General features: G+C 38.4%; 1 long non-coding RNA gene across 1 annotated transcript; it reads right to left on the reverse strand.

The window, feature by feature from the left end:
- Positions 1 to 5340: 5340 nt before the first annotated feature.
- Positions 5341 to 6923, reverse strand: LOC126709923 (uncharacterized). Its single transcript, XR_007649521.1, has 2 exons — positions 6589 to 6923; positions 5341 to 5589 (listed from the first exon to the last, which is right to left on the reverse strand). It is a non-coding gene; the product is annotated as an uncharacterized LOC126709923 (long non-coding RNA).
- Between the last annotated feature and the right edge of the window lie 4810 nt (positions 6924 to 11733).

The raw sequence follows: 11733 nt of genomic DNA on the forward strand, positions 1-11733 counted from the left end.
AACTCCACTATAAAAGGAGAGGATGGGTTGTGAAGAAAGTAGCGAGAAAAAGAGAAAGAACAATAGAAAGAAGAGATCATCAGAAAGTCCAGGCAGAAAGAATACTAAGGGAAAAACAAATACTGCTTCCCGATATCCTGTAAAAGCAACTATGGCACATACTCGGATCCAACGAGAATCAAACTTCGCAAGTTTTGAAGGCTGAAATAGCCATTCAAGGCTGCAATTTTTGAGCTCGATTGGACCTTGTATCACGTCCTAGTAAGCTTACTGTAATCAAACAGATAATGCTTTAATGAAATACTGTTTCATAATTCCCAGGATCCCCACAGTACTTTTTTTTATCGTCTTGCTAATCCTGCTTTTCTTTTCTTTCTGAGCTTACGTTGTTAATTTCTGGCACTCCTCGATATCCTTGTTTGTCATTTTTGTATGTTGTCAGGAGTATTCTCTGCATTCACTTGATTCTTAAACAGCCATTTAGCTGCGGTGAGTCAAGGCCCAGTCCACCAAATCCTTTCTTTTTTCATTCAGGCCCGGGATCTTTGGGCCTGAGTATCCCGAAAAAAGCACTCTCACATTCTTCATACGGAAAAATCCCCTCCCCCTTTAACATGGGTTTTCTCTTCCTTTTATAGCGTGTTTTCTAGGGCTCTGAGGTACTAGTGATTTCTCTCTTTTGCCCCTCAGAGCTCGTGCTGTGACATTTTCTTAGGGGCTGGTCTCTTCCCTTTTTTCTCATGGTTTTCATCTTTTAATACTGTTTCTCTAAAAGTCACTTCCTGACTTTCCATTCCGAGGCATCCTTGGGCAACTAGCCTTCAATCTCTCTTCCTTCAAGATTTCTCACTTTTCAGACTCAGCTGCGGTTGTATTTCCTTGCTGTCATTATTCCCAAATAGTTGGAATCTTTTACTGCTGGGTTGAAAGTTCTCTTCCAGTTGCTTTTACGTATGATTTTCTCATTCTTGGTTCCTTGTGGTATAGCTCCTTTGTTCATGAATGTTTGCTTTATACTTTCTGATTCTTTGCTGCACCACTGGGTACTTGAGAAGGACATCTCTGTTCTTCATTTCTTGTATTTCGTGGTACCTCTCTTGAGCTGTCTCAATCCCACAGTAACTGTGCTGCATTACCTGAGGATCCCGGGCCTCTGGCAGCCTCTGGGTATCCCGGCCCAGTTCTTTCACTGGATTTTGTTGGACTTTTTGATGACCTTTTTGCTGGAAATCTGAACATAAATTGGGCCTTAATGTTGATTCTTCTTGCTGCTTGAATTGGACATTCTTTACTTTTCATGGAATGGGCTTTCTTGTGAAATTTTAGCCTTCAACACAAAGCAAAGGACATTGTCCAACCAAAGCACATTACTTGAATATAGCAACAAAGAACAACAGGGAAAAAATGAGAAACTGATTTGACATAAATTTAGCCAAAACTAATAAACAGTTAATCTTTAGAGTTGCAAATGTTGAACGTACATAATCATCATTTGTCACACATTAACAACAACATTATGTATTGCACATAATGTGTAAACATTAACAACAACGTCTAATGTTCGTAGGTAAAATTTTTTGGAAATCATCATTGCTTGAATCTGAGAAGTTTGAAATATCTCTTTCATCAATGAACGCAGTAATTTCATTAATAGACTTGATGGCTTGCTCTTGCGCCTTCCCCTTTAGATGCTTCCTAGCTTTTTGGATTGCGTGAAAACGGTCTAGTCGCCTTTACATTTGATTGTTCTCTTGTTCAAGACGAGCAAGTATGTTGGCAGGTTCATCTCTAGGTAACTCGGCTGAGTGTGCCTTAGGAACTCGTAACCCGTGCCATCGACAATACACCTCTAACTCACACCTCTTCTCGTATAGGGTTGACCATGGTGGTTCTGCTATAGTGAACTCTATTATGGTGGTATCTGTACTTAGTTTTGTAGGTTTACCGACCATGATGTGTCCGACGCTTCCAAGACTCTCGTACGTGTATATTGGCATGTTAACGAAATCTCTCTTCTTTCCAACCCATTTCCCTCTATAGCGGTCTATGTATGTATGTAGTTGTTGATCTGTTGGAACTTGTGATGATGCATTTGTTGAAATAGGTCCAAACTTGTTTCGCATTATACGATTTGATGTTGAGGCATTGCGACTCATAGCTTAATCAATTTACGAAGTTAGCGGGGTAGAAAGTTAACATTATATCATTGGTGCATTTATAACCTCATTTCATGGTCCAAGCATTACAATTTTAGTTATTAGGGCTTGTCATGTCAATACATGCTGAAAAAACACTATATGAACAGGATTTTAAATGTTCCCGATGTCACATCAAAGGTGGGTAGTAGTTGAAACATTAGATGTAAATGGGACATTTGTGCCCGCAATTTCACAATTGTGTATTCACGTGAGTGTGGGTGTGAAATAGTGCCGAGCTGTTGAGTAGCATGTGCAGAGCACCGAACATGACTTGGCTAAACAGCCGCGTCTGTTGGCACATGTGCTGCAATTGAAGGAGTTTGATATGACTACAGTTGGTGCTATAGCAGCGGGCTAGTGACGTGCGTTAAAAGTTCGAACTTGGTCATCTTGAAACTTCGTTATATTAATTGTGTTTTGTATTTCACGTTGCAATTTCGCTATATTAATTTATTAATTGTGTTTGGTCTTTCACAAAACAGATTCTGAAGATCATAGTGTTTATTATCTTTGGTCATTTTCAAGGTGTTTAAACATCATGGTGTGTAAACATCACAGTGTTCATTATCTTTGGTCATTAAACATTTAGAGGTTAAAAGCATCACTTTGCTCTTAGTACCATCACTCTTACAAATTACGCAGCCCCATAGCCTGAAACACTGAAATTTCTCTTGTAATCGTAGCCAATTAATGTGACATTGCATTTTTGGAATACCTACTTACTCGACTATTCGATCAAACATCGTGGTCAAAGACTTGCCGGTTTGAAACGAAGCCCAACTGTAACTGAATACTACATTTGTTATACCTTAGATGTTGGTGGCTTGAGCTCACTGTTATATCTGTTTAATTGTGCTTAATCCTTCACAAAACATTAAACATCAGGGTGTTTATTATCGTTGGTCATTTTCAAGGATGCCAGTCAAAACGCTCTTCCCATAATCCGTGACTATTGGTTAGAAGAGATTGCACATGGTAAAACCATCTTGAACCCTGAAACTGAGCTCTCAAACAATCGCGTCCCATAAACATTTATAAGTTGAAAGCACCACTTTGCTCTCAGAACTTTGATGTTGGTGGCTTGAGCTCACTGTTATAACTATTTAATTGTGTTTGGTCCTTTACAAAAACATTAAACATCAGGGTGTTTATTATCGTTGGTCATTTTTAAGGATGCCAGTCAAAATACTCTTCCCATAATCCGTGATTGTTGGTTAGAAAAGATTGCACATGGTAAAACCATCTTGAACCCTAAAACTAAGCTCTCAAACAATTGCGTCCCATAAACATTTAGAGGTTGAAAGCACCACTTTGCTCTCAGAACTTTGATGTTGGTGGCTTGAGCTCACTGCTATATCTGTTTAATTGTGTTTGGTCATTCACAAAAACATTAAACATCAGGGTGTTTATTATCGTTGGTCATTTTCAAGGATGCCAGTCAAAACGCTCTTCCCATAATCCGTGACTGTTGGTTAGAAGAGATTGCACATGGTAAAACCATTTTGAACCCTGAAACTGAGCTCTTAAACAATTGCGTCCCATAAACATTTACAAGTTGAAAGCACCACTTTGCTCTCAAAACTTTGATGTTGGTGGCTTGAGCTCACTGTTATATCTGTTTAATTGTGTTGGGTCCTTCACAAAAATATTAAACTTCACGGTGTTTATTATCTTCAGCTTACTGTTATCTAACATATTATGTAAGGGGCTTCCTGTCACGCCCCAAGCCCGATACTCGGATTTGTGACCATGACCGGCATGCTAATATCAAGCTTAAACCTAATATTAACAAGAACCAACTTAACTTTTACAAAAGCTACCCTTTTTCTTTTCATTCTTGTTTCTTTACTTCTTGGTATAATTTTTCACTTGATAGTCAGAGCATCTACACTGTACTCGAAATATAACATAATCCACCAATCATTTAATTTCCACACTTTCACATAATACATCTCTTAATACTTTAAGGTACACAACTTTCATTAGATCTTAAAATACACAATACTACGAAGCTAAACATCAAATTGCTAATTTAGGATCTATACATATAAAACTAAAACCAGCTCCTTTCAAACTCGACTAAGGCTCCCTTTGCTCCAAAATAAAACTTGCTAACTGAAAGAGTGGAAGGGGTGAGCTACACAGCTCAGTAAAGGTAAGATATATGAGAATTCAATTAGAATGCATGTAAATCAAATAATTTCATTCTATGAATATTCGAATAGGAGAACATTTTTTTCATGCATAGTATTTTATACTATTCATAATAATAGCTTATACGCTCTTCATAGAAAATAATTGTTCTCATTTTTCTTATCGGGTTAATATTACCAAAACCTTTCGGATTAAGCTTATTTCATTTCCTACAAAGTCGCCATATGTATATTCTCATTACGAAATAATCATTTTAACTTAAATCAGATAATCCGTAACTTTGTATTAAACTAGAAACATGTTGACCCAACAAGAAAATCTTTCTTTATAAACATTTTCCCGAAAAATATTATAATTTTCGTAGTCATAAAACTTAACATTTCATAAAGAACAGGTATCTGATAAATTTTAAACATAACTTGTACTTTCATCAGAAACTTTATCTTTATAGCACAACAGAACTTCAGAAACTTTTGTCTTTAATGAACAACTTTCTTTTCATCAGAAACTTCTTATTTTCATGAGAGCTTTTAACTTTTCACAATGCATTTAACAAAATCATTCTCTCATGATTAATAACATAATATAGCTGTTCATAAATAACTTATTGGTTAGCCCATATCTGATAAGTCTGTACTTATTTGGGAGTCTTTTAACACCACGGTGCTAGGCATCCAGCATTCCCCACAATGCCAGGTATTCTCGGGATCACATCATAATACATAACTTCCAACCATGGGGGTAGGTTGGCTTTCCCCACAAGTTGGCCGTAACCAACAAGGGGCAGGTACAGTAGAGCCAGTCCCACTTAATGGCCAATCATATAACATTTTCCATGGAAAGCCAGTAATTAACCCCTACTGACAGAGTTCAGATTACCAGAGGACATAACCCGAAAACATTTCGTACTTTACATTATACTAAAATTTCTTATTTTGCATTACATCTCATAATAATAGCATTTCCATTCTTTTCATTAAACATCATGTTCGTGGAAATTAGTAATGGCATCAATATGCTTAAATCATATACATAAGTTTTTCGAAAGCTCACGAACATATCTTTGTCAGAATAATGATTACATGCCATATCTCTAATCAAAAACATTTTAATGCATAATATAATTTAAAATAACCTCATGACTTACCAAATGCCCATATAACTTATCCCTTACCTGAAAGCAGAGGAACCGAGAGCCTACAGTCGAAGGAGCTTAAACCTGGGGAACTGGTAACACCTAAACCAAATATCAAAACTTATTACTATCCATAATTCCTTATCATAAACTTCACATTCATCTCAAAGCCTATCTCTTAGAATCAAGGAAGTCCTAATCCCACCTCAAAGAGGTTCCCACAAATACAAAATACATTCATCAGACAACATAATGTACTAAATCATAGAGAAACCAATTCATAAAATTTATATATGATTTTAACATACCAAAGGATGAGCAAATTAAATTATAGCTGAAAAAATTTACCCTAACTTGAGAATTAAATCCACAAAGTTAGGTGTAGCATATGTTGTTCACTGCTTATTTCAGCAGCATATGCTCCATTTGTAAAATACAAACGGGCTGTCCAAACACATCCAATTGTCATGAAATTTTACATAACTACTCCCCTGTATGTCCATTATAAACCATAAAAATTTCGGAGTCAAAGAATAAACCCATGATTTACTAAAAATCACACAAGACAGCATACTCAAATCTGTCCTGACAGAATATCTTGCAAATTAAAAATTAAACCATTATTTTTATGTTCATCCAAATTCTGTGAGACCACTTCTATAACAACCACAAGTGTCTTAGGTTTCATGGGAATTATCCCTAGCATCCAAATTAACTATATGCAATTTAATACATAATTTATCATGCATAAACACAGAATCTGTCACAGTGACAGCTTTGCAACGTTTTTCTTGTAAAATCGCAAAAAATTATCAAAAAATGGTATTTTCATATGGGGATTTTTATACACTCATTAGACATGTTATAAAACACTTACATACAGTCATTTAACCATTTATAGCAAAATAACCACAACCAAAAATCCCAGCAGCAGCATCAAAATACTCATCCTAACTTTTTCTTACTTCCTTAATCGTATACAATCCTTAATTAGTAAAAACCCTAACCTACCTTCAACAATTCACCAACACAGCTTCAAAGCTTCTTAAAACAGCATATATATATATGTGTGTGTGTGTGTGTGTGTGTGTGTAGACTTACATGAAAGGATTTCCCTTTCCTAGTGGCTGGACTAGAAAGTATGAGAGGTAGAGAGCTTGAGAGAGTTAAAAGAAGCTTCCTTTTTGCTGCTGGACTCATAGGTATGAAAGGGAGAAAACAATTGAGAGCTTTTCCTTCTTTTTGTGTTGGACCCGTAGGAATGAAAGAGGGAGAGAGTTCTTGATTGTTGTAGGTTCTTTGAAAGAGTCAAATATGAGATAAGATGAAGACTTATCTTTCTTTTGGTGTGTGTGTGACTCAAGAGAAAGACTCAAGGGAGCTTCCTAGCACTTTCCTTAAGAGAATAGAGACAAAAGTGAAGTGAAAATTCAGATTTTGCATGGACCCGTGGGAAATGAGAGGTTCTTGGATGTTCTATTTGTTTGAGAAAGTCAAGGAAGAGGTGAGGTGGAGCTTGGTGATTGCATGTCCAAGTCTTGGTCTTTGGGTTTGTTCACATGCATGAAACTTTGGCTTTACATGTGTAGAATTTCAATTGATTGCATGTGGGTGGAATTTCCACTATAATATCTCATGCATCATACATAGTTAAAACACCAACAACTATATATATATCTCATAACTTAACCACTTAATATAGTTTTGCACATACTAAGTATATATTTATAATACAAATATTAATTTCAATTATTTATAATCTTTACAATTCTCATTCAATGGCATTATAAAATAATATGCTTATTAAATACTCTTCTATTAGTTATAAAAAGAAAGTGGTTTTAAAATAGTAATTAACCACTTAAACACATGGTTTAATTATAAAGTTGGGTCGGGATGTTACACTTCCCCTGTTTGGATTCCTCATATTTGATTAAAAAAAAACCGTTAGACCTAATGTGGGAGTGCATAAGGTCGTGCCAAGTGTCGCTTTTATCTTTTTGGACGAATCTGCACTGCAAGGTTTCATCAATAAATTTTGTAATGAAAATATGATGCATGAGGTACAGTCCAGGTGGGGACCAAATTTAGAATAATATAATTGCTGATTTAAGAGTGACAAAAATATCCAATTAGTGGAAAATACATGACTGAAAAGCAAAACCTCTAATAAAAACAGTTGCCTAAAGTCAAGATATAGCTCGAGCTATTGTTCCAAGGAAAATCTCCTAGGTGGTTCATTGTCAATATCAAACCCTGTAAACCAATTGTGCTTTCACAAACCTTCAATTTGTATTAATAATTACTATAATCTAATAACACGTGAGCACCGTACAGAATTATGAAATAAATCTATTTACACACTGACTTGGATCTACTTGATATTATATAGAATCACATAATAACATAAAAAATTCTTACAGTTAGAACCATTTCAATAATACTAATAATAGTAATGATGGGCATGAAACTAACCATCATATTAATATATCAAATTACTTTCCACGGATACCATGGTCTTCAAACTACCACTAAAATAACAAAATATACAACTGGCTGAAAGCCACTTCATAGAACTGTCATACAATTCTCCAAATATGTTATAGCAACTATGAAAAATTCGTCCCCCCCTTGGGTTCAATGGCCAATGGCAATCATTAAGAGTCAGATAGTGGAGAAGGTGGAACAGGACGTCTATAATGAGCTAAGTCCACTCGCATAGCTGCAACCTCGGCAAGAAGACCATGTAGAAGCTGCCCATGGGCTGTCTGAGTCGTCATAATGGTCTCCATCATAGCATGAAGAGAGGGAGGAAGAGGGCTTGTATGCGCTGTATCAGCAGTGTCAACATCTACCTCATCATCACCATCCTCGGCAACAACAGCTGTGGGATCCCCATGCATGTCCTCATCTGGAACATCTCTAGTAGTAGACCATACTCGTGGTCTCTTGGATGGACCAACACTGGGGTCGACAACCTTCTTTTGGGCAGTTCGCTGTTTTAGAAATTTGGCTCCTATGGTGACTTGGATGTGAACCAACTCTTGGGAAGGAAAGTTCTTTAATCCTAAATATTTGAGGACCCTATGGATGAGAATTGGAAAAAACAAAGCATGCCTTTTATACTTGCTCCTAGGCACCTCCACAATGGTTTCAATGAAAAGGGAAGGAAACAAATGGAACTATTGGTGACGAGGGCGTACAGAAAGAAACACCTGTCTACAAGGATTGTATGGATATGAGAGATAGGGAAAATGTTGTGACAAGTAGGGGTGTCCACGGGTCGGTCCGGGTCGGGTTTATGCCCAACCCGCAACCGACCCGCTTACATCGGGTGGCCGATTGAACGACCCGTTGTCGACCGCCGACGACATCGGGTCGAGTCGGATCGGTCTCCGGTGAACGACGGTCGGGTCGGTCGGCCTCGGTACTGAGATAAATCACGGAATCTTCGCCGGATTGAAGCTTAAATCCACCGCATAAGCCCAGATTTCAGAGAAAATCACAAGATCTAAGCAAAAATTGAAGCAAAAAGCACTATATCAAGCCCAGATTTGAGCAAAAGCACCACATCAAGCAAGAATCGAAGCAAAAATCAATCCCAGATCTGAGCAAAATCGAAGCAAAAGCACCACATCTAGCCGGATCTAAGTAAAAATCGAGCAAAATCTTCATCTCCCCACCGGATCTAAGCAAGAAAACCAAGATCTTCACCGAATCTAACCAAAAACTACCAAACTTCTCACCAGAATATCGACGAATCTGAACGGATCTGGGTAAAACCGGCGTTCTTTCTTCGCTTTCGTCGGTCGGATCGGGTATATCGGGTTTTGAGGAAGAAAACCCGCCATCCGAACCGCCTAAAACGGTTTTTGGTGGCGGAGACCCGTCTCCGACCGTCACCGGCGTCGGGTCGGCCGGTTTTCGGGTCGGCCCGGGCGGTTTGGGCGGGTGGGTCGGTTTCCGGGTTCTGATGGACACCCCTAGTGACAAGTTATCCTAAAGAAGATATAATTAAGCTCAGTCAACTCACTTGAGCTAATACTTCGGTCAGAACCCCAAGTGACTGATCGTCCATAAAGGACATCCATAACATCATCAATACGAGGAGACATAGAGTTTGGATAAGTAGGTGTACAAATTATAGGTACATTAAGAGCTTTAGATACGTGCTCCCTAGTTATTGTAAACAGTACACTACGTATGGACGATGCCACCTTGTGACCACCGAGATCCTCATGCACCGATAGATTCGAATAGGATTCTCTAATCAAGTCAGCTGGAAGGGGTTGTATGTTTGTACACAGGGACAACCAATGCCTAGACTGTAGATTCTCACGGACAAAAGGATGTAATTCATGTAGATTGATTTGCCTTTCTCCCCAAATATGCCTACGCTTAATCAAGGTTTCAAAGGTTTGCTCATTTTTGGGCGTGAGGAACCTTAATTGATCAAACACCACTTCAGGTTCGGATGCAGTTTTGCATTTTCCTCTCTTAGCCCTCTTTGGAGCCATAACTAACTGATGGTTAGTAGTGGAAACACGATCAGCTCACACAAAAACAGAACCAAAATGAAGTTTGAAGCAGAGAACAAAAATTGGAGAATAACGCACTACCATGTATAGAAAATCATCCATACAATATACTGTCTAGAGCAGTTTACAACAACACAATAAAAAAACAATATTCTTATTCACGGGTTGTTTAGTTGGTGAAATAATTGTAATGCATTTTGGTCTGAGTCAATAATTTGAAGATAGAGACCTAGAGTATATAAACTTTAGTTGAACTCAAAGAGCCAACATGCAATTTGTTAACATATTGTGGTATTCAGTCAAAATGATCAATAATGTCACGCACCGATAGCAAGCATTCTAACAGTAATAATATTATACAGGAAACATACAAGTGGATGTAGGACCTGACACATTTTCGAAATTCCTAGCTACATGTAGTAAGTTTCACCAACTTGTACAAAAAACATTAAATTGCACAATGTACGGTTCAGACATACAAATAGCATAAGGACTACCACACACATATGGAGCCACTGGCAAGTTCATTTTGTGGAAGGAGACTAGTCGAAGACAACCTACGAGATAAGCAACCTTACTAACAACAATGCATTTGACTAGCCCAACACCCAATTTCATCACAATACATAGACAATGAAGTTTGAAGCATCAATAAAAAATTTGAGAATAACGCACCACCAATGTGTAATTTTAAAGACAACAACTGTTAAAAGAGTCTTACTTTGTAAAATCTTTGAAGAATTTTGCACGGGAAATTGTTGATTCTAGCCGGATGCAGCGAGAGCAATCGAAGATGTAATTTCGGATAGCTGCAAGTTCTGCAGAACTGGGGGAGAGTTTATAATGGTGGTGTACGGCCTTGTGATATCCAAGCCCATTTGGGCCTTGGACTATGGATCAATAGTATGGCCCAGGGGCCCAACCTTTGCTCTGCCCAGGATCCCAACTCGAACCCACAAAAGCTACGAGCCCAAACTAAGTGTTGTTCAAAGGCCTGAGGAGTAGGCAGCCAATGCTAGCTCGCATCTTGCTCGGCAAGTCTTCCCCGAGTAAGGTTGCGGTTGTTCGGTCACACCACCCTTTGTGTGCCTGGCAGTGCCTTAGGGAATATCCCCGCCGAGCACATTTGCTGAAGTGGGAACCATTTCCAAAGCCACTCTCACTTAAACGCCCACTTACAATTAACGACATTGGACCTCTCATTGCACTAGTTTTGAAAGCAACGATAATCCTCCCACTAATAATTGGCTATAAATAGGAGAAGTTAGAGAAGGGAGGGGGTTGGAAAATTTAGGGAGAGAGAGAGAGAGAGAGAGTATAGAAAAGGAAAGCAACACAACAAGTGAGAGAAATGTGATCTCATTGAGTCCTCGTGTCGAGAATGACCCGAAGTAGGAAATTCAAGCCCACTATACAAGTAAGTTGTGAGCCCAAGTGAGGTTCAGCCCAATAACCTCATTTTTGGCGCCCACAATTTAGCCCAATAACCTCATTTTTGGTGCGCACAATTGGCACCCATCGTGGGGCTCTCCTACAACGCTATGGTTCTAAAGGGACTCAAGCTCGGGAAAAATGTCTGAAAGGCGTTCGGGGAGTCACGCGGAAAGTGGATATGTAGGATCTTCTCGGGGATCTAGCTAGTGAGAGCGCAGGCAAAAGGAGCGAGAAGATGGGGAGCACGGTCAATAGGAAGAATTGTCTAGCATGG

Source organism: Quercus robur, chromosome 12 (assembly GCF_932294415.1).
Source record: "Quercus robur chromosome 12, dhQueRobu3.1, whole genome shotgun sequence".
Taxonomy (NCBI): domain Eukaryota; kingdom Viridiplantae; phylum Streptophyta; class Magnoliopsida; order Fagales; family Fagaceae; genus Quercus; species Quercus robur.